Raw genomic sequence first — 26,974 nt, forward strand, 5'->3', positions numbered from 1 at the left:
CAATAATGAATAAAAAATAGTACGGGGAAGCTACTACAAACAGCATTTTTTTTCTTTTTTTGTTGGTCATCAGTCTACTGATTGGTTTGATGCGGCCCGCCACGAATTCCTTTCCTGTGCTAACCTATTCATCTCAGAGTAGCACTTGCAACCTACGTCCTCAATTATTTGCTTGACGTATTCCAATCTCTGTCTTCCTCTACAGTTTTTGCCCTCTACAGCTCCCTCTAGTACCATGGAAGTCATTCCCTCATGTCCTAGCAGATGTCCTATCATCCTGTCCCTTCTCCTTATCAGTGTTTTCCACATATTCCTTTCCTCTCCAATTCTGCGTAGAACCTCCTCATTCCTAACCTTGTCAGTCCACCTAATTTCAACATTCGTCTATAGCACCACATCTCAAATGCTTCGATTCTCTTCTGTTCCGGTTTTCCCACAGTCCATGTTTCACTACAATGCTGCTCTCCAGACGTACATCCTCAGAAATTTCTTCCTCAAATTAAGGCGGGTATTTGATATTAGTAGACTTCTCTTGGCCAGAAATGCCTTTTTTGCCATAGCGAGTCTGCTTTTGATGTCCGTCATTGGTTATTTTACTGCCTAGGTAGCAGAATTCTTTAACTTGATTGACTTCGTGATCATCAATCCTGATGTTAAGTTTCTCGCTGTTCTCATTTCTACTACTTCTCATTACCTTCGTCTTTCTCCGATTTACTCTCCCTGCCATCGTTGGATAAGCAGCTGCAGCAGCAAGGCGTATACTCCTAGCTCACTCATTTGTTACATAGTTTAATTCTTAATTTCTTTGCGTGTTTTTGGTACTTGCATTGTCTAATTCATAAATTTCGGGCGTATTATAGTATTTGAGAGTTGTAGCATCGCGTTTTAGTACCTGAATAGTGTAAAATCGCGTAGTCTCCGCCGCCGAGCAGTGTGTCAGCAGTGCGCAAGCAGCAGCATTACCGCATTTACTAGGCAATCTTGTATTTTAATAACCGTTTAAATTTTGTATCGATTTGTTTGCGCTCTCTGTAGATTAGTTCAGACGTTCTTTGCACAACAGTTTTTAGCATGGATAGGGACTGCAACTGCTGTGTTCGGATGCAGGCTGAGTTGGCATCCCTTCGCTCCCAGCTTCAGGCAGTGTTGGCTTCGGTCACACAGCTTGAGGCTGTTGCCAATGGGCATCACTGTGGGGTTCCGGATGGGGGTTTGTCGGGGACGGCCAGCTCGTCCCACGCATCCTCCAATCGGACTACGACTGTGGTTGCCCGGGATACTGCCCGCATTGAGGCTGATCCCTCACCTGTGGTAGAATGGGAGGTCGTCTCAAGGTGTGGCAGGGGGCGAAAGACATTCCGGAGGGCTGAACGGAAGGCCTCTCCAGTTTGTCTGACGAACCGGTTTCAGGCTCTGTCTCAGGCTGATACTGATCTTCGGCCTGACATGGCTGCTTGTCCTGTTCCAGAGGTTGCCCCTCAGTCTGCAAGATCCGGGCGGTCGCAGAGGGTGGGCTTACTGGTAGTTGGGAGCTCCAACGTCAGGCACGTAATGGGGCCCCTTAGGGATATGGCAGCAAGAGAGGGGAAGAAAACCAATGTGCACTCCGTGTGCATACCGGGGGGAGTCATTCCAGATGTGGAAAGGGTCCTTCCGGATGCCATGAAGTCTACAGGGTGCACCCATCTGCAGGTGTTCGCTCATGTCGGCACCAATGATGTGTGTCGCTATGGATCTGAGGAAATCCTCTCTGGCTTCTGGCGGCTATCTGATTTGGTGAAGACTGCCAGTCTCGCTAGCGGGATGAAAGCAGAGCTCACCATCTGCAGCATCGTCGACAGGACTGACTGCGGACCTTTGGTACAGAGCCGAGTGGAGGGTCTGAATCAGAGGCTGAGACGGTTCTGCGATCGTGTGGGCAGCAGATTCCTCGACTTGCGCCGTAGGGTGGTGGGGTTTCGGGTTCCGCTGGATAGGTCAGGAATCCACTACACGCAACAAGCGGCTACACGGGTAGCAGGGGTTGTGTGGCGTGGGCTGGGCGGTTTTTTAGGTTAGATGGCCTTGGGCAAGTACAGAAAGGGCAACAGCCTCAACGGGTGCAGGGCAAAGTCAGGACATGCGGGGACCAAGCAGCAATCGGTATTGTAATTGTAAACTGTCGAAGCTGCGTTGGTAAAGTACCGGAACTTCAAGCGCTGATAGAAAGCACCGAAGCCGAAATCGTTATAGGTACAGAAAGCTGGTTGAAGCCAGAGATAAATTCTGCCGAAATTTTTACAAAGGTACAGACGGTGTTTAGAAAGGATAGATTGCATGCAACCGGTGGTGGAGTGTTCGTCGCTGTTAGTAGTAGTTTATCATGTAGTGAAATAGAAGTGGATGGTTCCTGTGAATTATTATGGGTGGAGGTTACACTCAACAACCGAGCTAGGTAAATAATTGGCTCCTTTTACCGACCTCCCGACTCAGCAGCATTAGTGGCAGAACAACTGAGAGAAAATTTGGAATACATTTCACATAAATTATCTCAGCATGTTATAGTCTTAGGTGAAGATTTGAATTTACCAGATATAGACTGGGACACTCAGATGTTTAGGACGGGTGGTAGGGACAGAGCATCGAGTGACATTACACTGAGTGCACTATCAGAAAATTACCTCGAGCAATTAAACAGAGAACCGACTCAAGGAGATAACATCTTGGACCTACTGATAACAAACAGACCCGAACTTTTCGACTCTGTATGTACAGAACAGGGAATCAGTGATCATAAGGCCGTTGCAGCATCCCTGAATATGGAAGTTAGTAGGAATATAAAAAAAGGGAGGAAGGTTTATCTGTTTAGCAAGAGCAATAGAAGGCAGATTTCAGACTACCTAACAGATCAAAACGAAAATTTCTGTTCCCACACTGACAATGTTGAGTGTTTATGGAAAAAGTTCAAGGCAATCGTAAAATGCGTTTTAGACAGGTACGTGCCGAGTAAAACTGTGAGGAACGGGAAAAACCCACCGTGGTACAACAACAAAGTTAGGAAACTACTGTGAAAGCAAAGAGAGCTTCACTCCAAGTTTAAACGCAGCCATAACCTCTCAGACAAACAGAAGCTAAACGATGTCAGAGTTAGCGTAAGGAGGGCTATGGGTGAAGCGTGCAGTGAATTAGAAAGTAAAATTCTATGTACCGACGTGACAGAAAATCCTCGGAAGTTCTGATCTTACGTTAAATCAGTAAGTGGCTCGAAACAGCATATCCAGACACTACGAGATGATGATGACATTGAAACAGAGGATGACACGCGTAAAACTGAAATACTAAACACCATTTTCCAAAGCTGTTTCACAGCGGAAGACCGCACTGCAGTTCCTTCTCTAAATCCTCGCACAAACGAAAAAATGGCTGACATCGAAATAAGTGTCCAAGGAATAGAAAACTGGAATCACTCAAAAGAGGAAAGTCCACTGGACCTGACGGGATACCAATTCGATTCTACACAGAGTACGCGAAAGAACTTGCCCCCCTTCTAACAGCCGTGTACCGCAAGTCTCTAGAGGAACGGAAGGTTCCCAATGATTGGAAAAGAGCACAGGTAGTCCCAGTCTTCAAGAAGGGTCGTCGAGCAGATGCGCAAAACTATAGACCTATATCTCTGACGTCGATCTGTTGTAGAATTTTAGAACATGTTTTTTGCTCGAGTATCATGTCGTTTTTGGAAACCCAGAATCTACTATGTAGGAATCAACATGGATTCCGGAAACAGGATCGTGTGAGACCCAACTCGCTTTATTTGTTCATGAGACCCAGAAAATATTAGATACAGGCTCCCAGGTAGATGCTATTTTTCTTGGCTTCCGGAGGGCGTTCGATACAGTTCCGCACTGTCGCCTGATAAACAAAGTAAGAGCCTACGGAATATCAGACCAGCTGTGTGGCTGGATTGAAGAGTTTTTAGCAAACAGAACACAGCATGTTGTTATCAATGGAGAGTCGTCTACAGACGTTAAAGTAACCTCTGAAGATTAAATGGTTAGATGACATAACTAATGTGGAGGTATTGAATAGAATTGGGGAGAAGAGGAGCTTGTGGCACAACTTGACTAGAAGAAGGGATCGATTGGTGCGACATGTTCTGAGCCGTCGAGGGATCACCAATTTAGTACTGGAGGGCAGCGTGGAGGGTAAAAATCGAAGGGGGAGACCAAGAAATCCATACACTAAGCAGATTCAGAAGGATGTAGGCTGCAGTAGGTACTGGGAAATGTTGAAGCTTGCAGGGGATAGAGTAGCATGGGGAGGTGCATCAAACCAGTCTCAGGACTGAAGACCACAACAACAACAACAACATTCCAATGGTAGTATTAACCCTGCTGTTCTGTTCGGGTCTATATGACCCGAAACGAATATGAACGTTATTTTACATTATGTAAATACCAATATATATTTATGAAACTTTGTGACTTTGTCTGAAAATGGATGAGCAGCATGTGTTTTAAAAGGTTTTAAAAAAGTTTAAGAAGTTTGGGCTTCAACTGTAATAGTTGCATATGTAATGTTCGGGTCATAATGACCCGACACAAATATGTTTAGTGTAACTCGTATTTATTTCTAAAATCTGGAAATGGCGAAAATTATTTTTGTTGTGTTGTGTGGGAATAGTGACTGCATCATTCCAACTTACTCTCAACAATCACCTAAAGCTCCATGCGTTCACAACAATGGGCTTGTTTGTTGCTTTCCCCAGGAAATAATAATTGGCAGTTCTCAATAATTGGAATGCTTTGTTTCTGCCCAGTTTGACTTGTGACACCATGGCGATGAGACCATTGAATGATCGTGAGTTGGAAGAAATAGTAAATGCCTCACCAGATGAAGGATCACTTTCTGAGTTTGAAGATCACATCAGCAATGCATCTGAAAGCGAGTGTTCCGATGACAGTTACGACAGTCCACAGCCCATACAAAATAGTGTAGAGACTTTTCTTTCTAAAAATGGGAATATAGAATGGCAGTTGCATCCACCAGCACAACATGGTCGCCTACCAGCTTCGAACATCATCAAGAGTACCCCAGGAGTTACCAGGTATGCAGTCAGCAGAATATCTGATGTAAAATGTTCATTTGAAGCAGTATTTCACACAGCGCTTCAAAATGAAATAATAGAGATGACAAATATTGAAGGGCAGCGAGTTTATGGTGAACAGTGGACAGATATTGATGGTTCTGTTTTCCATGCATACTTAGGACTCTTACTCCTAGCGGGTGTATATCGATCTCATGGGGAGTCTACAAAAAGTTTGTGGGATAAAGATACTGGGCGAAACATATTTCGAGCAACCATGTCTCATGAAACATTCTGTAAGATATCACGTGTCCTGCGATTTGACAAGAAATCTACTAGAGAGGAAAGACGACGTACTGACAAACTTGCCGCAATTCGTAGTATTTGGGAGAAGTGGGTAGAGGTCCTTCCTAAACTGTATAATCCAGGAGAAAATGTTACTGTTGACGAGCAGTTAGTAGCATTTAGAGGTCGCTGTCCATTCAAGCAGTATATCCCAAGTAAACCGGCAAAATATGGGATCAAAATATGGACCATGTGTGACAGCAAAACTTCATACGTACTGAAAGCCCAAATTTATACAGGAAAGGTGAGTGGAGCGGCACCAGAAAGAAATCAGGGAATGAGGGTGGTATCTGATCTCACTTCTGAGTTACGTGGTCAGAATATCACGTGTGACAACTTTTTTACGTCGTACAATTTGGGGCAGCTGCTTCTGAAAAGGAAATTGACTATGTTGGGAACTATACGGAAAAATAAGCCGGAGCTTCCACACAAAATGACCAACAAGGAGGTACACAGCTCTTCATTTTACTTCACAAATGACACTACTGTGGTTAATTATATTCCTAAGAGACACAAGAATGTTGTACTTATGAGCACTCTCCACCATGATGCGGAAATCAGTGACAGGGCTGATAAGAAGCCAAAAATGATTTTGGACTATAATTCAACCAAAGGTGCTGTAGACACGCTTGATCAGTTATTAGGTACATATACATGCAAACGAAAAAGTAATAGGTGGCCAATGATAGTTTTCTACAATATTCTTGATGTTTCTGCTTATAATGCATACGTTTTGTGGATTTCGGTTGACCCTAATTGGAATGCAAGCAAATTGACTAGAAGGAGAATATTCTTGGAGGAACTTGGAAAGTCACTGATAAAAGAACATATTGCATCAAGAACGCATTTCCCAAGAACAGAAGATTCTTTGAGAATGGTCACAAGCATCCAAAACCCGAATGATGTGGGTGGTGTGTCAGAATCGGTAACAACAAGAAAATCTACAAAACGTGCACGCTGTAAGTTCTGTCCATCAAGTAATGACAATAAAACAAACATGGTGTGTGGAAAATGTAGTAAACATATTTGCAAGAAACATGTAACCTACTTGTGTCCACAGTGCAAGCAGTAAGAAAAGAACTGTAGTATTTTATAAGATGATTGTATTGAAAATTCTGTTGTTTCAAATTTATGTGAATACTTGTGCCTAAACTACAATCAGTAAGAAGAGAGGATTCTAAAGTTGTAGTGCTTTCTATGTTGGAATGTAATAAAAAAACTGTAGTGTGTTCTGTACTGTAGTGTGCTCTAAGATGAATATCTGTAATGACAACTGTCTGTTGTTAGAAAATGTCAATACTTACGTCTAAACTGTCAACAATAAGAATAGAAGTATGGAAAAACTGTAGTGCTTTCTAAGTTGAATGCCTGTAATGGAAACTGTCTGTTGTTTCAAATTTATGTGCATATTTAAATGAAAAATATCCCTCAATAAAGTTGTATGCATTGTTATTATTATTATTATTACCATTATTATTATTATTATTATTATTATTATTATTACTAACAAGGTACTGGAATAGAACAACAATGTCGATAGCTAAAACTGTACCAAAATTTATGTTTCTAAAGCATTTTGATATGTCGGGTCATATTGACCCGAACAGTATATATGTCAAGTAAAAGTGAACAGAACAGCAGGGTTAAAATAAGGTGCGTATCCGCAATCCTTCATTACTTTGTCAACGTAGCCTACATTGAGTATCGTGGCATAAGCATAGTACAGCCTCCTCCGTTGAACTCAACCCTCACATCCTCTCCGGGAAACGTCAGGCGTGCAGGGTCGCACCCAAGCCCGCACGTATTCTGCACCAACCACCTACCAGACTGATGTCTGCAACTGCAATCTCGTTACCCACACCCGACTACGTTCTGTCAGTGTATTCTTCGCCACGCACACTTTTGTTCCGTATTGTGACAGCTTTCAGTCAGCATGCGTTAACAACTCAGTAATACAAATTTATCACTGCTCGTAATCCTTTGTTCAATTAGAAAGGGAAAATATATTTTGAGACTTCTCGTTAAAAGTAGAGTCTCTCCAACAAAGCATTGATCTCAAATATTTTATCGATGTTTTTATTTTATGTTGGGCAAAACAGAGAAGCAATTGTATGAATATCAACACCTCTGTCTGAAAACCAGCGTCGATCATAGAAGAATGGGATTAAATGCAGCATTAGCCCGCCACCTCCCCCCCTTCCGGATAGCCGCGCGTCCTAACATGCTGCTTCCCGAGCGGGAAGGCGTGCCGGTACCCGCCGGGAGTCAGCCCAGCGGATTAGTTTCGAGTTCCGCTGTGTCGACCACCCTGTGGATGGTTTTTAGGCTGTTTTCCATATGCCTCGGCGAATGCGGTCTAGTTCCCCGTATTCCGCCTCAGTTATACAATGTCGCGATTGCTGTACGTATGCGTACATCATAATTAGTTTACCAAGCGAACATTTGGGGTATGGGGGTAATGGGGGGTCCACTGGTGGCCGAACCCCACAACAGCCGTGGGTTATGTGTGGGGCGGTAGTGGGGTGGGTGGACTGCTGCGAACTGTTGTGGGGTTGTGAACCACTGGGGGCTACGGCGGGACGAAGCCTCTCCGTCTTTTCTAGGTCCCCAGTTCAATACACAATACACACAAACGTTGCATATGGTACAAGGACTTGAAAATAATTTGCAGTAAGGGAAGAGGAAGTGAATTAAAGTAACTTGAGGATGAGATCTAGAATTTGACAGTGCTCTAAACGTCCTAACTCGAAAGATGGCCACTGCAATAGACAACATTGAAACAGGTCATTTGAAGAACCAACCAAGACAAATCTACACTCCTGGAAATTGAAATAAGAACACCGTGAATTCATTGTCCCAGGAAGGGGAAACTTTATTGACACATTTCTGGGGTCAGATACATCACATGATCACACTGACAAAACCACAGGCACATAGACACAGGCAACAGAGCATGCACAATGTCGGCACTAGTACAGTGTATATCCACCTTTCGCAGCAATGCAGGCTGCTATTCTCCCATGGAGACGATCGTAGAGATGCTGGATGTAGTCCTGTGGAACGGCTTGCCATGCCATTTCCACCTGGCGCCTCAGTTGGACCAGCGTTCGTGCTGGACGTGCAGACCGCGTGAGACGACGCTTCATCCAGTTCCAAACATGCTCAATGGGGGACAGATCCGGAGATCTTGCTGGCCAGGGTAGTTGACTTACACCTTCTAGAGCACGTTGGGTGGCACGGGATACATGCGGACGTGCATTGTCCTGTTGGAACAGCAAGTACCCTTGCCAGTCTAGGAATGGTAGAACGATGGGTTCGATGACGGTTTGGATGTACCGTGCACTATTCAGTGTCCCCTCGACGATCACCAGTGGTGTACGACCAGTGTAGGAGATCGCTCCCCACACCATGATGCCGGGTGTTGGCCCTGTGTGCCTCGGTCGTATGCGACACCACTGGAGGCGGGCTGCACGATGTTGGGGCGTGAGCGGAAGACGGCCTAACGGTGTGCGGGACCGTAGCCCAGCTTCATGGAGACGGTTGCGAATGGTCCTCGCCGATACCCCAGGAGCAACAGTGTCCCTAATTTGCTGGGAAGTGGCGGTGCGGTCCCCTACGGCACTGCGTAGGATCCTACGGTCTTGGCGTGCATCCGTGCGTCGCTGCGGTCCGGTCCCAGGTCGACGGGCACGTGCACCTTCCGCCGACCACTGGCGACAACATCGATGTACTGTGAGACCTCACGCCCCACGTGTTGAGCAATTCGGCGGTACGTCCACCCGGCCTCCCGCATGCCCACTATACGCCCTCGCTCAAAGTCCGTCAACTGCACATACGGTTCACGTCCACTCTGTCGCGGCATGCTACCAGTGTTAAAGACTGCGATGGAGCTCCGTATGCCACGGCAAACTGGCTGACACTGACGGCGGCGGTGCACAAATGCTGCGCAGCTAGCGCCATTCGACGGCCAACACCGCGGTTCCTGGTGTGTCCACTGTGCCGTGCGTGTGATCATTGCTTGTACAGCCCTCTCGCAGTGTCCGGAGCAAGTATGGTGGGTCTGACACACCGGTGTCAATGTGTTCTTTTTTCCATTTCCTGGAGTGTATATCACTCATATTCAATATACAGAATACAAGCAAAATACATTCAGACTTCAAGAAGAATTTAACAACTCCAATTTCACAGAAGGAAAGTTCTGAGTAATGCTGATATTACGGGCAATTATTTTAAAATTTCACGACTGAAAAATACTGACGCAAAATACTTATAGATACGTGTATAAAACTGTACAAGCTGACCTCGAGGAAGATCAGTCTGGGTTCCACAGAAATTAAGATCGCACTTAAATTGAATGACACAGTGCTTGTATCCCAGGCGGCCTAAGATGAAAAGAGCTGGCACCATCTAGCGGGCTAGTTAAATACTGACAGGCCGTCCTGATCTGAGATTAACATTCTACACGGTGCCAGACCATGGGATGGCGTGAACTAGGACCCTTCTTCCAGGGAGCCACTGATTTGTAAGGATAGTGGTGCTAAGGTGGTAGAAATTGCAAGACTTAGAAAATGAAACAAAGAGATGTATTCTGAAATCAGAACAGAACAAGGTAACCTTTATCTAGGCAGTCTCCACTGAGATAAACACATGCAGAAAACGATATATGGAATGAGTGTTGAACTGCGCTACAAAATATTAACTGAGGACACATCGGGAAGAGAATACCGAAGCACGTGAAACAGTTCAGGCAACGAAAGGGGGCGGCAGGCGTGGGTCAGCCTTACCGCAGAGCTGGCGCTGCCGCCCGCCCGCTGCATGGCGAAATCCCAGCCATAGCCAAACTACCGACACGGCCATAGAATATGAGCCACGTTGCTAAACTCTGCCCAAAGTAACCAACAAATTTTGCTGCAGCATGGCGAAGCGTGCCCATAGTCAAGACGTGGTGGCGGGCGAGACAGCAGCTGTTAATACTTTCGAGAAGGTGTTGCACAATTTCCTGGAAAGGCGGAGTATAGCGGGTTTTGTTAGCTGGCCGGCACCTCACACCAATGTGCCCAAGGGTGGGAAAAGTAGTTCTGGTGCCAACTTGCTCGATAGTCAAGTCGCTAGTACTCACAATAGAACTGAACATTTCCTGTTTGCCCCACATGTTTCCTAACCTGACACATCCTGGACCATAGAAACGGAGGGATTTTATGCGTTCGTGTACGTCTGAAAATAAAGAAGACCCTCCGATGAAACCCGAGTCTTCTTAGCGGCTACCACCGTATTGAACAAATTATTAATTCCTTTGAAAATGACACCAGGCGAAATCCGTTTACGGATTTAGTTTCCTCTGTACGTAGGGAATGATTATTATGAGGTATCCTTCCTTTTTGTAATGATTTTGAGCTGTAATTTACGGCTGGCTTTTTAGGTAGTTCGAAATAAAATTGAGTCACAAATTATGGATACAGTAGTGGTTTCTGCATCATCGAAAGATCCTCGATCTGTCACCTTATTTGGGCCTTGCGCGGCCGCCCATGTACTTGTTAACGCACGTGGCGTACTTGGAAGGTTGCGTAAAACGATGTGTTATAACATGGATGAATACTGACCTTACAGCTTCTCATAACAAATAGGTTGAAGAAAAGCAAACAATCGTTTTTAATATTTATCGATTTAGAGAAAGCTTTTGGCCATGTTGGCTGAAATATTCTCTTTGAAATGCTGAAGGCAGCGGGTATGAAATACTGGACTCGACAGGTTATTCGCAGATGGTACAGGCATCAGACTGGGTTTCTAAAAGTCAAAAGACATGAAAAACAGAGGCAGTGTCTGAGGAGTGAATGAGAGCCGTGTGTAGCCTACCTCAGATGTTATGCAGTCTGTGCAAGGAGCAAGCTGTGACGCAAACCGATGAAAGATTAGGAAACGGAATTAAAATTGATGGAGCAGTATTTAAATCTTTGAGGTTCGCTGATGACAACTTAGAGACGACACAGAACTTGGAAGACCAACTGTACACGAAGGTCATTGTCTTCGAAAGAGGTTAGCGATAAACCTTAACAGAACTAAAGTTAGGGTATTGGAATGCATCAAAATATATCAGGCGTTGCTGAAAGAATTAGCTTAGTAACCGAGACTCTGGAAGCAGTAGATGAGTATTGTTATCTGGGCAGCAAATTAACTGACGGTGGCCCATATAAATGCAGACTGATAAATTGTTTAACGTCGCATATAAATGTACATATCAGAAGAATTGTCTGAAGATGTTTTTCCTCGACTGCAGTTTTATACGCAACTGAACGATTTACAATAAATACTAGGACTATTAGTAAAGTAAGGTCCGATCGATCTTCAAATGGAAACCGCGGTGAAAATCAACACTGTTTTCTTTGGGGCAGATCGCTGCGCCTTCGAGCTACTTCTCTACATAGTCACCGCTCCAACCAATACATCTGACGTAGCGGTGTGCCAGCCTTCCTACACCCTCGTCTCTGCGCTGGTCTGCAGTTCGTTATCTGTTCCAAAATGTTGTCTACATAGTCAGTGGTTCAAATCAGCAGAGATGAATATCAGAGGGAGCTAAGTCCGGGCTGTACTATGGGTGCTCAAACACTTCCCATCGAAAACGCTGCAGGGGGGTCCTGATTGCCCCTGTAGTGTACGGCCGAGGACTGTCCTGAAGAGGGAAATGTGTGACAGGTACGGTAAGTTGGTTTGCCTTAAATCAGGCGAAACCTCACAGCAGGCACCCATACTTGGCGGGAGACACTATTTTCCAGACATCTTTACATGTTCACTGCTTGTTCATAACTGAAAAGAGCGAAGTGACGCGATAAAATGGTATTCTAGAGGTATGCACATTATGTGCAGAGCTCCATCGGAATTTCTTTGCGACCCATCAGAACTTGCTTTTCGAGTAGCCCTCGTAGTAAAGCCAAGAAGACAGTAGATGCTTTTGAATTGTGTTGCTATAAAGTAATTCTCAAGATGATAAAGGTTTATGGAATAACTATTTAGTAGGAACTGCTGTGTCTTGTACAGTGGGAGTCAGCACAGATAGAAACAAGAAAGGAGAGAAATTGCAATGGCCGGTGCCACGATTCCAAAATGATCTGTACATAATAGTTGTCGATTAATAGAACGCTTTATTTCTAACACAGGAAAGAAGCATAGCTTAGATTCTCGTTATGAGGTAGCTTCCTACAGTCATTTACGTTGACACACTGTTACTACTCGCAGCACACAGGCTAAGTATCGTCTTCCTGTTAGTAGAAGGCTACCACAGGACTGGGCCGACCACGGACGGGCGGCTGGTTAAGTCAGTGGCGGCAGGGGGCGCTGGACTCGCTGTCTTCCCGGAAGTGTGGCGCTGACCGCTCTTTCAACAGGCGCGCGGGTCTGCGACTTGGTGACGTCGTTTCGTGGCGCTGCGCTGGTGGGTATACTTTCGATTCTTCAGGACTGCACAGGTACTTTCCTGACTTTGGAAAAAGACGAATTTATGACACTACTGTACTGAAAACTAGTGGGACACATCCCGAGGCATCAGTGAATTGTCAGTTAGTGGGAAGTACGGCGGCCAGACGGGTGGGGGGTAAAACTGTAGACAGATGCCGTATATTCGCTGCAGAACGAAGGTTCTATGAATGTAGGATGCAGGAGATAGGCGGAGATGAAAAGGTTTGCGTAGGACAGACCAGTATAAAGATCTACGTCACACCATTCTTCGAATTGGAGACAGCAACAATAACCTCATTGGATTTCCCCTTTCCCGCTCGTCGCTACAGAAACTTTGGAAACGCGTCATGTTTCACTACACCTACCGCTGCTCTATTTTTCACCATCAGATGAATCTTTGAAAGTGCCGGTGAGGTATGTCCCTACTCTTATTTCTCTTTCAGCACCCATCGTGTCTTCAACTGACCTCAACAAATTTCTAATAACCACTCGCAACCATACGTCTGAAAATTTAGGTCTAATGTTAACAATAATAAAAAAAATTGCTAGTCACCGCTCACCTACTCGATAAAATAGTCAAATGAATTTAAACTCTCGTTTTTCGGATCATTTGGGCAGTATTTAATTTCTCCCGCACATCCTTTTTCAGTCTCTTAACTTACGTACCTACTGGTCATCTATAGTCTTTGTACACGTATTTTGCAAAGATTCTAACTTCATCGCTGTCTCTGTGGCCTTGAATGGACTTACTGAGACCTCCTTTTTATAGACTGTCTAGCGGTTCATGCAAGAAGGAATCTATTCGCACAGCGGTTGCACGCTCTACGCAATACAACAATCACCCCTCCTAGTCGGATGTTGTTGCCTTCATTTTCACTAGGTTTAGACCGGAGTGTCGAGAAGATTTCTAAAGCTGTCCGATTTTGCGATACTACCAGATCTTACTCTTAGAGGGGCGTAGCATATTTTTGATGTTTGAAGTCGGTTCAGCTTTCTGAAGGTTCTAATTTATGGAAGACATACCTTTTGAAAATATCATATGGCTGCTACAAAGTTGCAAAGTCAGTAGTTCACTTAACTCATCTCCATTTACTTTGAGCGTCTTTAGAATCTGTGTGTGGGGTGGAAATAAAGCACATCACCTCGCGCATCTTATTTGTGAAACAGTGCCGTTTCTGATTCGTCGGAAACCCTCCTGAGTTCATGTTCTTCTTTAATAAGCATATCACAGTACTATTGTTGCAGTTGTCTAACAGCACATTAGCATAAAACTGCGACCGAATCTTCTTCATAAACTCTGTTGTTCGTTAGTTTCCTAATTCTTAAATTATTATTGTTCTATTGGAACAGGATACAGTTTCCCGTTCTCTACGTTTTCGTGACTGGCGTCCTCACAGAAATGCTCCTTGAAGTACTTCCACAGGGCTAAATAATAGCCTGTTGTATCTTTCTCACACACAATTTACTACATTCTTCGCCTGCTGTGGACGAGCGGTTCTAGGTGCTTCCGTCCGGAACCATGCGACTGTTACTGTCGCACGTTCGAATCCTGCCTCGGGCATGGATGTGTGTGATGTCCTTAGGTTAGTTAGGTTTATGTAGTTCTAAGTTCTAGGGGACTGATCACCTCAGAAGTTAAGTTCCATAGTGCTCAGAGCCATTTGCACCATTTTGAAACCATTCTTAGGCCTTCAGTCCAGAGACTGGTTTAATGCAGCTCTCCATGCTACTCTATCCTGTGCAAGCTTGTTCATCACCGAGTAACTATTGCACCCTACATCCCTCTGAATTTCTTTAGTGTAATCATCTCTTGGTCTCCCTCAACAATTTTTACCATTCACGCTGCCCTCCAATACTAAATTGGTGATCCCTTGATGCCTCAGAATATGTCCTACCAACCGATCCCTTCTTCTGGTCAAGTTGTGCCACAAATTCCTCTTCTCCCCAATTCTATTCAGTACCTCCTCATTAGTTACGTGATCTACCCATCTAACCTTCAGAATTCTTCTGTTGTACCGTATTTCGAAATATTCTATTCTCTTCTTGTCTAAACAATATATCGTCCATCTTTCACATCCATACAATCCATACAAATACCTTTAGAAAAGACTTCCTGACACTAAAATCTGTACTCGATATTAACAAATTTCTGTTCTTCAGAAACGCTTTTCTTGCCATTGCCAGTATACATTTTATAGCCTCTCTACTTCGACCATCATCAGTTATTTTGCTCCCCAAGTAGTAAAACTCATCTACTACTTTCAGTGTCTCAATTCCTAATTCCCACAGAATCACCTGGTTTAATTAAACTACATTCCATTATCCTCCTTGTGCTTTTGTTGGTGTTCATCTTATATCCTCCTCTCAAAACACTGTCGATACCGTTCAACTGCTCTTCCACGTCCTTTGCTGACTTTGAGAGAATCACGATGTCATTGGGAAACCGCAAAGTTTTTATTTCTTCTCCATGGATTTTAATTCCTACTCCAAATTTTTCTTTGTTTCCATTACTGCTTGCTCAATATACAGATTGAATAATATCGGGGATAGGCTACAATCCTGTCTAACTCCGTTCCCAACTATTGCTTCCCTTTCATGCCTCTTGACTTGTAATTAGCCTTTCGCTCCCTGTATTTGACCCCTGCTACTTTCAGAATTTGAAAGAGAGTATTTCAGTAAACATTTTCAAAAGCTTTCTCTAAGTCTACAAATGCTAGAATCGTAGGTTTGCCTTTCCTTAATGTGTCTTCTAAGGTATGTAATGGCAGGGGTAAAATACAGGGAGCGAAAGGCTATTTAGAATTTGTACAGAAACCAAATGGCAGTTATAAGAGTCGAGGGGTATGAAAGGGAAGCACTGGTTGGGAAGGGAGTGAGACAGGTTTGTAGCCTCTCCCCAATGTTATTCAATCTGTGTATTGAGCAAGCAGTAAAGGAAAGGAAAGAAAAATTTGGAGTAGGTATTAAAATCCATGAAGAAGAAATAAAAACTTTAAGGTTCGCCGATGACATTGTAATTCTGTCAGAGACAACAAAGGACTTGGAAGAGCAGTTGAACGGAATGGACAGTGTCTTGAAGGGAGGATATAAAATGAGCATCAACAAAAGTAAAACGAGAATAATGGAATGCAGTTGAATTAAGTCGGGCGATGCTGAGGGAATTAGATTAGGAAATGAGACACTTAAAGTAGTAAAGGAATTTTGCTATTTGGGGAGCAAAATAACTGATGATGGTCGAAGTAGAGAGGATATAAAATGTAGACTGGCAATGGCAAAAAAAGCGTTTCTGAAGAAGAGAAATTTGTTAACATCGAATATTGATTTAAGTGTCAGGAAGTCGTTTCTGAAAGTATTTGTATGGAGTGTAGCCATGTATGGAAGTGAAACATGGACGATGAATAATTTGGACAAGAAGAGAATAGAAGCCTTTGAAATGTGGTGCTACAGAAGAATGCTGAAGATTAGATGGGCAGATCACGTAACCAATGAGGAAGTATTGAATAGGATTGGGGAGAAGAGGAGTTTGTGGCACAACTTGACAAGAAGAAGGGATCGGTTGGTAGGACATGTTCTGAGGCATCAAGGGATAAATAATGTAGTATTGGAGGGCAGCGTGGAGGGTAAAAATCGTAGAGGGAGACCAAGAGATGAATACGAGGTGTGGCTAGAAAAAAACCGGACTAGTACTGGTGAAACAATAAAACGAATGCAATAAGGCTGAAAGTCGCGTGGCCTGTCACGTGACTCTCGCTCCGCCTACTGCTCGAGTTTCATTTGCCTCCTGCACTCAGTCTACCGGTGGCGTCTGTTTTAAGTAGTTGACGTTTTGTCTGTGCGTCGGAAAATGTTGAGTGTACAGAAAGAACAGCGTGTTAACATCAAATTTTGTTTCAAACTAGGAAAATCTGCAAGTGAAACGTTTGTAATGTTACAACAAGTGTACGGCGATGATTGTTTATCGCGAACACAAGTGTTTGAGTGGTTTAAACGATTTAAAGATGGCCGCAAAGACACCAGTGATGACACTCGCACTGGCAGACCATTGTCAGCAAAAACTGATGCAAACATTGAAAAAATCGGTAAACTTGTTCGACAAGATCGCCGTTTAACAATCAGAGCAGTGTCTGAGTTAACAGGAGTTGACAAGGAAAGTGTTAGGCAGATTCTTCATGAAAGTTTCAACATGAACAAAGTGTGTTCAAAAATGGTTCCAAAGTGTCTCACAATTGAACAGAAGGAACGCCGAAGAATGATTTGTTCTGAGATTCTGGAAAACATTGAAAGTGATCCCACCTTCTTACAAAATGTTATTACTTGCGATGAATCGTGGTTTTTTACTTACGATCCCGAAACGAAACGCCAATCGATGCATTGGATAACTCCTGGTTCTCCACGACAAAAAAAAGCACGAATGTCAAAATCGAAATTCAAGGCAATGATGACTGTTTTCTTTGACATCAAAGGGATTGTGCACATTGATTGGGTACCAGCGGGACAAACAGTGAACCAGCATTACTACATTAGGGTCCTGGCTACCCTACGTGAGCGAGTACGGAGAAAACGGAACGATTTGTGGAGAAAAAAGTCATGGATCCTTCACCAAGACAATGCCCCAGCTCACAGTGCGTTGTCAGTGAAGACGTTTTTGGCAAAACACAACATTCCCATCTTAGATCATCCACCCTACTCACCTGATTTGGGCTCCTGTGACTTTTTTCTTTTCCCTAAAGTCAAGTCAGCTTTGAAAGGAACTAGATTTGAGACTGTTGAAGCAGTAAAAGAAAAAGCGACGAAAGTAATGTATGGACTTACCGAAAATGATCTGCAGCATTGCTATGAACAGTGGAAAATTCGTATGGAGCGGTGTAGAGACCGAGGAGGAGAGTACATTGAAGGAGATAACATGAAATTGTAAATAATTGTAAATAAATGTTTTTTCCAGCATCAGTCCGGTTTTTTTCTAGCCGCACCTCGTACACTAAACAGTTCAGAAGGATGTAGTCTGCAGTACGTATTGGGAGACGAAGAAGCTTGCACAGGATAGAGTAGCATGGAGAGCTGCAACAAACCAATCTCAGGACTGAAGACCACAACAACAACAACAAGGTAAGTCATAGCACCAGTATTGCCTCACATGTCCCAACATTTCTACGGAATCCGAACTGATCTTCCCCAAGGTCGGCTTCTACCAGTTTGTCCATTCGTCTGTAAAGAATTCTTGTCAGTATTTTGCAGCCGTGACTTATTAAGCTGATAGTTTGGTAATGTTTACACCTGTCAACACGTGCTTTCTTTGGGATTGGAGTTATTATATTCTTCTTGAAGCCTCAGGGTATTTCGCCTGTCACACATATCTTGTTCACCAAATGGTAGAGTTTTGTCAGGACTGGCTCTCCCAAGGCTATCAGTAGTTCTAATGAATGTTGTCTGCTCCCGGGGCCTTGTTTCGACTTAGGCCTTTCAGGGCTCTGTCGAATTCTTCACGCAATATCATATCTCCCATTTCATCTTCATCTACGTCGCCCTTGTGTAGACCCTATACTTCCATATTTCTGCTTCCCCTTCTTTGCTTAGATCTGGTTTTCCAGCTGAGCTCTTGATATTCATTCAGGATGTTATCTTTACTCCAAAGGTCTCTTTAATTTTCCTGTAGGCAGTATGTATCTTACCCCTAGTATATATATTCCTCTACATCCTCACACTGATCCTCTAGCCATCCCTTGTTAGCCATTTTGCACTTTCTGTCGATCTCATTTCTGAGACGTTTGTATTCCTTTTTACCTAGTTCATGTACTGCATTTTTATATTTTCTCATTTCATCAATTAAGTTCAGTATCACTTCTGTAGCCGAAGAATTTCTACGAGGCCTCCTCTTTCTAGTCACTTGATCCTCTGCTGCCTTCACCATTTCATCTCTCAAAGCTACCCATCCTTCTTCTACTGTGTTTCTTTCCCATGTTCCTCGCAATCGTTCTCTAATGCTCTCACTGAAACGCTCTACAACCTCCAGTTCTTTCAGTCTATCCAGGTCCTATCTCCTTAAATGCCTACGTTCTTGCAGTTTCTTCAGTTTTAATCTATAGTTCATAACCAATAGATCGTGCTTAGAGTGCATATCTGCCCCTTGAAATGTCTTACAATTTAAAACCTGGTTCCCAAATCTCTGTCTTACCATTACATAATGCAAATGAAACCTTCCTTTGTCTCCAGGCCTTTTCCACGTATACAATTTTCTTTCATGATTCTTAAAGCTGTGATTAAGTTATCCTATGTGCAAAATTCTAACAGGCGGCTTCCTCTTTCATTCCTTACCCCCCTTATTATTCACCTACTACTTTTCCTACTATCGAATTGCAGTTCCCCATGACTATTAAATTTCGTCTCCCTTCACTATCAGAATAATTTCTTTTATCTTATGATACATTTCTCCAATATCTTCTTCATCTGCGGAGCTAGTTGGCACATAAACTTGTACTGCTGTGGTAGGCGTGGACTTCGTGTCTGTCTTGGCTACAGTAATGCTTTCACTATGCTGTTTGTAATAGCTGACCCGTGCTCCTACTTTTTTATTCATTATTAAACCTACTGCTAGATCACTAGAAGTCTTATTCCTCCTGCCACCGAACTTCACTAATTCCCACTATATCTAACTTTAACCTATCCATTTCCGTTTTATATTTTCCGTTTTCTCAGATCTGGAGAACGCCAGTTTTCTTTCTCCTGATAACGACGTCCTCCTGAGTAGTCCCCGCCTGGAGATCCAAATGGGGAATATTTTACCTCCGGAATATTTTACCCAAGTCATCATTAAAGCTGTATGCCCTCGGGAAAAGTTACGGCTGTAGTTCCCCTTGCTTTCAGCCGTTCACAGTACAAGCACAGAAAGGCCGTTTCGGTTAATGTTACAAGGTCAGATCAGTCAACCATGCAGACCGTTGCCCCTACAATTACTGAAAAGGCTGCTGCCCCCCTTCAATATCCACACGTTTGTCTGGCCTCTCAACAGATATCCCTCCGTTGTGTTGTGGTTGCTTCTAGGGTACAGCTATCTGTATAGCTGAGGCATGCAAGATTCCCCACCAACGGCAAAGTCCATGGTTCATCGGGAGGGGGGGTGAAGTTGTGAAGGAATCTATAACTCGAAATTTTATGTCAGTATATATCCCACTCTGATACATTTAGTGAAGGTTCTCTATTTCTCCAAGTTGTTGCAATCGCAGCAACGTGGGCTGGATGTATTTCAGTCGTGTCTCCCACTCACTCGTATAGGCTTATAATTATAAAGTATGTGCCATAATTTGTTAGACTGTGAAACACAACAGGCACCATAAGATTGGTCTATAATTTATTATTATTATTATTATTATTTCCTTCACTTTCTCAGACGTTAAGTCCGGTTAAAAATGGAGTGACGCGGACCTTGATCAAGCGTCACTTCCTTTTAACTGTACGGTAAGTGTTATATTGCATTTAGGAACTTTCGGGTAATTGAACATGTATCAATAATTACGGATTTCTGTAGTTGTATATATATGTTTGGATGTAGCTGTATTGCACTGATGTACTGGTGGATATTGTGTGGTATGACTCCTGTAGTTGATAGTATAATTGGTATGATGTCAAATTTATCCTGATGCCACATGTCTTTGACTTCCTCAGCCAGTTGGATGTATTTTTCAATTTTTTCTCCTGTTTTCTTTTGTATATTTGTTGTATTGGGTATGGATATTTCGATTAGTTGTGTTAATTTCTTCTTTTTATTGGTGAGTATGATGTCAGGTTTGTTATGTGGCGTTGTTTTATCTGTTATAATGGTTCTGTTCAAGTATAATTTGTATTCATCATTCTGCAGAACATTTTGTGGTGTATACTTGTATGTAGGAACGTGTTGTTTTAAAAGTTTATGTTGTAAGGCAAGCTGTTGATGTATTATTTTTGCGACATTGTCATGTCTTCTGGGGTATTCTGTATTTGCTAGTATTGTACATCCGCTTGTGATGTGATCTACTGTTTCTATTTGTTGTTTACAATGTCTGCATTTATCCGTTGTGGTATTGCGGTCTTTAATAATATGCTTGCTGTAATACCTGGTGTTTATTGTTTGATCCTGTATTGCAGTCATGAATCCTTCCATCTCACTGTATATATTGCCTTTTCTTAGCCATGTGTTGGATGCGTCTTGATCGATGTGTGGCTGTGTTAGATGATACGGGTGCTTGCCGTGTAGTGTTTTCTTTTTCCAATTTACTTTCTTCGTATCTTTTGATGTTATGTGATCTAAAGGGTTGTAGAAGTGGTTATGAAATTGCAGTGGTGTAGCCGATGTATTTATATGAGTGATTGCCTTGTGTATTTTGCTAGTTTCTGCTCGTTCTAGAAAGAATTTTCTTAAATTGTCTACCTGTCCATCATGTAGGTTTTTTATGTCGATAAATCCCCTTCCTCCTTCCTTTCTGCTTAATGTGAATCTTTCTGTTGCTGAATGTATGTGATGTATTCTATATTTGTGGCATTGTGATCGTGTAAGTGTATTGAGTGCTTCTAGGTCTGCGTTACTCCATTTCACAACTCCAAATGAGTAGGTCAATATTGGTATGGCATAAGTATTTACAGCTTTTGTCTTGTTTCTTGCTGTCAATTCTGTTTTCAGTATTTTTGTTAGTCTTTGTCTATATTTTTCTTTTAGTTCTTCTTTAATATTTGTATTATCTATTCCTATTTTTTGTCTGTATCCTAGATATTTATAGGCATCCGTTTTTTCCATCGCTTCTATGCAGTCGCTGTGGTTATCCAATATGTAATCTTCTTGTTTAGTGTGTTTTCCCTTGACTATGCTATTTTTCTTACATTTGTCTGTTCCAAAAGCCATACTTATATCATTGCTTTATTATTATTATCATTATTATTATAATTATTATCATTATTATTATTATTATTACATATATTTGCCTCCAGAACTGTGATTAACTTGAATGTTACATGATTATTCATTTCTTTCTTGTTTCCTACTTCTTTTCTCTTCTCAAGACATCTTCATTCTTTGACTGTGTTCCTGTTTCCTTTTCCCTGTCCGTATTTTGCCTCTTTTTCTCCCTTTCGTTTACATCAGATTCCCTGTTCATAATTTTGTTTCTGAATTTGTATCTTTCATTTACCATTTCATTACTGATCCCTGCTTGTTTTAGATCTTCTCCTATTTCTTGTTAAACTGTTTACTACATCAAAAATCCTCTTTTTGAGTCTGTTGTTCATTTTATGTATGTGTCAGCGCTTTCAGACCATGTCTGTGAGCCTCTCTGTGTCTTCATATAATACTTTGGCTGATCTCTTCATCCATGTACGATAACTGTGTACTACTCAAAAAAATTATCAAAGGATTTTACCTTCAATTTTTTCTGTCTCTTTAATGCCTGGTGCTGCGATTGTGGTATTTTCTCAGGTGTTGAGTGTTCTGATAGTACAACTGTACTGCAGTGATTGAATTTAATTTGTCTTGAAATGTTTCTTTTATTGTAGTGCGTCCATGTCAGTTTGTATGTTTGCTGCAGTTTTTCTGTTCCTTGTATGTTGGATGCCTTGTTTGAGCCTCCTATTTGTACATGTTCCTCATGGTATTTGAAATTTTCCATTCTGTTAATCTTTCCGTATTTTGCGTACATGGCTTGGTTGTTGTTTTTTCTTTCCTTGTATTGCGTCTTCTCATACGATATCTGTAGACCTGTTTTCGCATATAAGTATTCAAGTGCTTCTTGTCTGTTGTTGCTTAGTATTGCCAGGTCATCTGCAAATTCCAGGCATTTTATGATCGTCTTGTTTGCACATGTTCTTCCTGACTAAATCCTTTTTACTATTTCTTCCCAAGACAGTGTTTAATACAAGCTTTGAGAGGCCATCTCCTTGTCTGACCCCTACATGTATCTCAAATGGGTCTGAGATTTCTCGCATTTATTTTATTTTGGATGTGGTGTCTCTAAGCGTCTGTTATATGAATTCATAGATTCTTCTGCCTATTCTCTACTCTCCTAATGCGTCAAAGAGAGCCTGCCTATCTATGTAGTCCTAGGCCTTAAAGTCCACGAATCTGACTAGACTGTTGTTCGTCTGTCTGACCTTCAGGAGCGTTAGCAGGCTCCAACTTAGTCAGTACAGGGCCTTCCTTTTCTGAAGCCGGCTTGGTATTCGCTTATCTTTGTATCGGCATGTGGTTCTAGTTTGTTGTCTTGACGCCCTATTGTGGAGTGTGTGAAGCAACGCACATTTACATTCCTGTGAAATTTTCTCTGTATTCCTTACTTCTGTAAGAGTTTCATGGATTTTCGTTGTGATGGTTTGGTCTTTGAGTTTCCAGATCTCGGAAATAATGCAATCTTCTTCTGGCGCACAGTTGTGTTTTAGTTATGTTTATAATCTCTTCTACCAGTGTTATTGAAGGCGGTTTTGAATCTGGGTTTGGTATTATTTTCGTGAAAACTGATTTTTCTGTAGGCTTCTCTCGATTGAGGAGTTTATCAAAATACGTTTTAAAAATTTTGTAGTTTTCTTTAGTATTTGTGTCCAGAGATCCGTCTGTTCTTTTGAAGCAAATATTTAGAGGCTGATAGCCCTTTATATTTTCCCAGAATATTATGTAGAAATTTCTCGTGTTATTTCTCTTGAAGTGTTCCTAGAACTCATTTATAAAGTATGGTTTTGTCGTGTGTCCATTTCACTCTTCTAATATTTTTCGAGGATTATTTCTGGACTTTGTGGAAATCTTGTCATGTCTATCTTGTGTGTTGCCGCTCAACTTCTTCCTGGCCTATATTCTGCATTCAATGGCCTGACCACAAGTTGCGTTCCACAATCTATGTCTTCGTTTCCTAGGAGGCTGATCATAACGAATTGCATTCTGAATTGTCTTCGTGAGGTCTGTCCAATTTTCTGTTCAGCTTTAATTAAATTCAGCGATAATTTTCCCGTTGCTCATCTTCAAGCATTCTGGGTCTGGTCTTATAATTTTTTCTGTGCTGTCTTTCTATTTCTTCGAACTGGCCTAATTTTTATTCGTGGCAAGTGATGGTCGGACTCGAAAAAACCCTTGCGTGTCCTCCCATTCAGAATTTCGTCTTTATTTTTGCTTGTGATGGCTATGTGCTCTCCACACGTTTTTGGGTTTTTTCCATATTGTGAGTTTTCGTTTTGGCTTTTGAGGTTGTGTTGACGTAATAATGAGCTAAAATTTTTACTGTTACATATGAGATGTTCTCCATTCTCCTTGGTGCGTTTGTGTGCTGTGTGTAGATTTGTGATTTGCTTGTACTCCTTCCCCTTGCCTAGTTGTGCAATGAAGTTTTCTGATACAATTTTACCATGTTTTTCTGGTATTTTATTTGTTATTTATTCCCTGTCTTCCCAAGAGTCTTCGACTTCTTGTGGTTTCATTCTGTTGAGATCGTTTGTTGGTGCGTATGCATTGATATTTGTGTATCTTTTGCTGCTTGATTTGAAGGTTTTTGTGGAGTTCATTTCCGATACTGAACTGAAATGTGGGATGTTGTCTATGACTGATTTGTGCATCGCAAATCCTGTGGCATGCATTGTCGATGTTTCTCTTCTGACGGCAACTTTTCCTTTGTATATTCTGAAGTTTGTGTGTTGAAGTAGTTTTCGTCTGTGAAACGCGTCACTTGCATCGCAAGGATTTTGTTGTGAAAATTTTCCAGAACATCCATAAGCTGTTTGAGTTTGCCTATGTTGTGACCAGCGTATTTGTTTTGAGCGTACCAATATAGTGTTTGCTAACGGGTTTCGAGAATCCCCGACTATTCTCCTTCTCATGATATTCCTGCTCCTCCCCCCCCCCCCCCCCCCCCCCCCAGAATCTAATGACCAGGAAGTCCAATATATTTACTGGGGCTTTGGTAGTGGACATTTTTCCTGTTAGTCCATCACGATTTTTTCATGCTGAAAGTGGTTGTGATGACCTCTTTTGGAGATCACCAATGTTAAAGACTTGGTTGTTGAGATCAAGACATATTTGTAGCAGACGCACTAACGTGGTGAACAGACGCTGACGATTGGCCGCTGGACGCCAGAACAGACACTACTGGGTTTAGGCCTAAGTTAGTATTTGGTCCACCTTGCGTATTTTCTTTCCCCAGTACTATCCATATCAGGGAGGCGAGGTTTCACCTATCTGCCACCTGGGGAGGCGCCCGATAAGGGATCTAAATCACGTGCAGCTCCACCAAATATTCCTGTGAAGTGACAATGACCTGTGATTATCACGTCTGTTGCTAGAAGTCTTCCTTGTTGATTTGACAGATTTCTACTGTCTACTCTGCAGGACTGTTCTGTTAGGCGTCGCTGAATGCGGATATCGAGTAGCACGTGGTGAGAACACCGCGCTCTCGGCCGTTGACAGTTTCCATGACCGGATTAGATACTTCTCAGTCAAGCACCTCCGCAATTGGCCTCACAAGGGGGCTGAGTGTACCCTGCTCGCCAACATCGCTCGGCATACCATGACGGGTGTTAGCCAACCCCGACAGCGCTTGACGGCGGTCATCTGAGGCAGCGCCTTTGGCATTGTGATGTTAATTTAATGTGCTGAAATTGAAACCTTTATGTTGTAGATATGTTATGGTTATGAAAATGTAACACACTAGTTATAAATATAGAAGAGTAGACCTTATGTACTAAAAATGTAACACATAGGTTATAGATATATCACAAAAATGTATTGTGACGTACTGGGTATACATGCATTACGCCAATATAGTCTGCATCCACAGTTCAGTGCTCGGAGCTGCAGAGTCCCATTCGAGGGGCCCGGGTTCGATTCCTGGCTCAGTCGGAGATTTTCTCCGTTCGTGGGCTGGGTGTCGCGTTGCCTTCATCACATATCATCCTCATCAACATGCAAATCGGCGACGTGGCATCATCCAAAAAGACTTGCACCAGGCGACCGGTCCACGTGACGTTTATGCCAATGAAACAAATCACTTGCGTAATATATTATGAGCTATATAGCTCGGTGTTCGTCTTGTGATCAACACATGTAATGTCTGTCTGGACGTGAATCGCAAACAGTAAATCCCACCTTCTTCCTGCCACTGCCCAATTGCTTTGATTACATCATGAAATAGGTTTCAGGGTGTCCATAATTGAGGACTTGTCAGTGTGCAGACAAAGTATATTCCTGGTGACCATTTCACTCACTATGTTACGCTACTGCCTAGCAAAAGCCATCACCAGGGGCAGGGATGCGGGAACAAGGAGGGGCATGATGACGTCATATGTTTATACCTGCATGTAGGCAACCTGACGGCCAAAGGTCATATTCGATCCAGAATGCCTGTAGTTCTCATCCCATGACAAAAAGAGTACTTTGCTATGCCAGTGAACTGCAACAAATGTTCAGTTTAGCGAAATCTTTGGTAACACGCGTCTCTCTTCTTTTGCATCAGGCAAATGCTTTTCAAGTGTTTTAAATGTTATTCTACTCTGATTCTTTTCGTAATACAACACATGTGACCTCTTGCTTTGACCGCAATTAGTAGTGGCATTAGTGGTTTGTAGATTTGTCTGCTGTTGATTAAATTACAACCTGAAGACCTGCAAATGGCCGCGGACATCCTGGGCAGGTAATTCAAATAAATTCGCTGCGTGTCGTTAAAGGAAAGTCAGTGAAAACGTGAGAGACTGAAGGGTAGCTTCCTTTCATTAGAAAATGTCGCGAAGCCCTCTCACTTATTATGTGGGACCACTGAGTCAAGTTCACTTTTGACTTCAGTATTCTATTAAAAGTGTAGTTATAAAGAAGCAGATCTCCAGAGCACCCTTTTCAGTACAAACTGAAAGTGTCCACAAGATGGAGGCGGTAGATACGTTTCATTGCACTGATTACCTTTTAACGAGGGAGATTCCAAAGGGAGAGAAAGGGTTAATGGCATAAGAATCGGGTAATTGCGAACTGCCGACGGCGCGCGTGGCTCTTCTAAACTTAGTGCTCCCCAGATGAACAAAGCGACGACTTTCACTCTGAAAACTCTTCCATATAGAAAACAGTGTCCGACGGTCACGCAATATGCCGACTGACTTAGGAAGGATAAAGCAGCCTGGAACACGTTTGCAGAT

The sequence above is a fragment of the Schistocerca americana genome, chromosome 5, assembly GCF_021461395.2.
Source record: "Schistocerca americana isolate TAMUIC-IGC-003095 chromosome 5, iqSchAmer2.1, whole genome shotgun sequence".
Taxonomy (NCBI): Eukaryota; Metazoa; Arthropoda; class Insecta; order Orthoptera; family Acrididae; genus Schistocerca; species Schistocerca americana.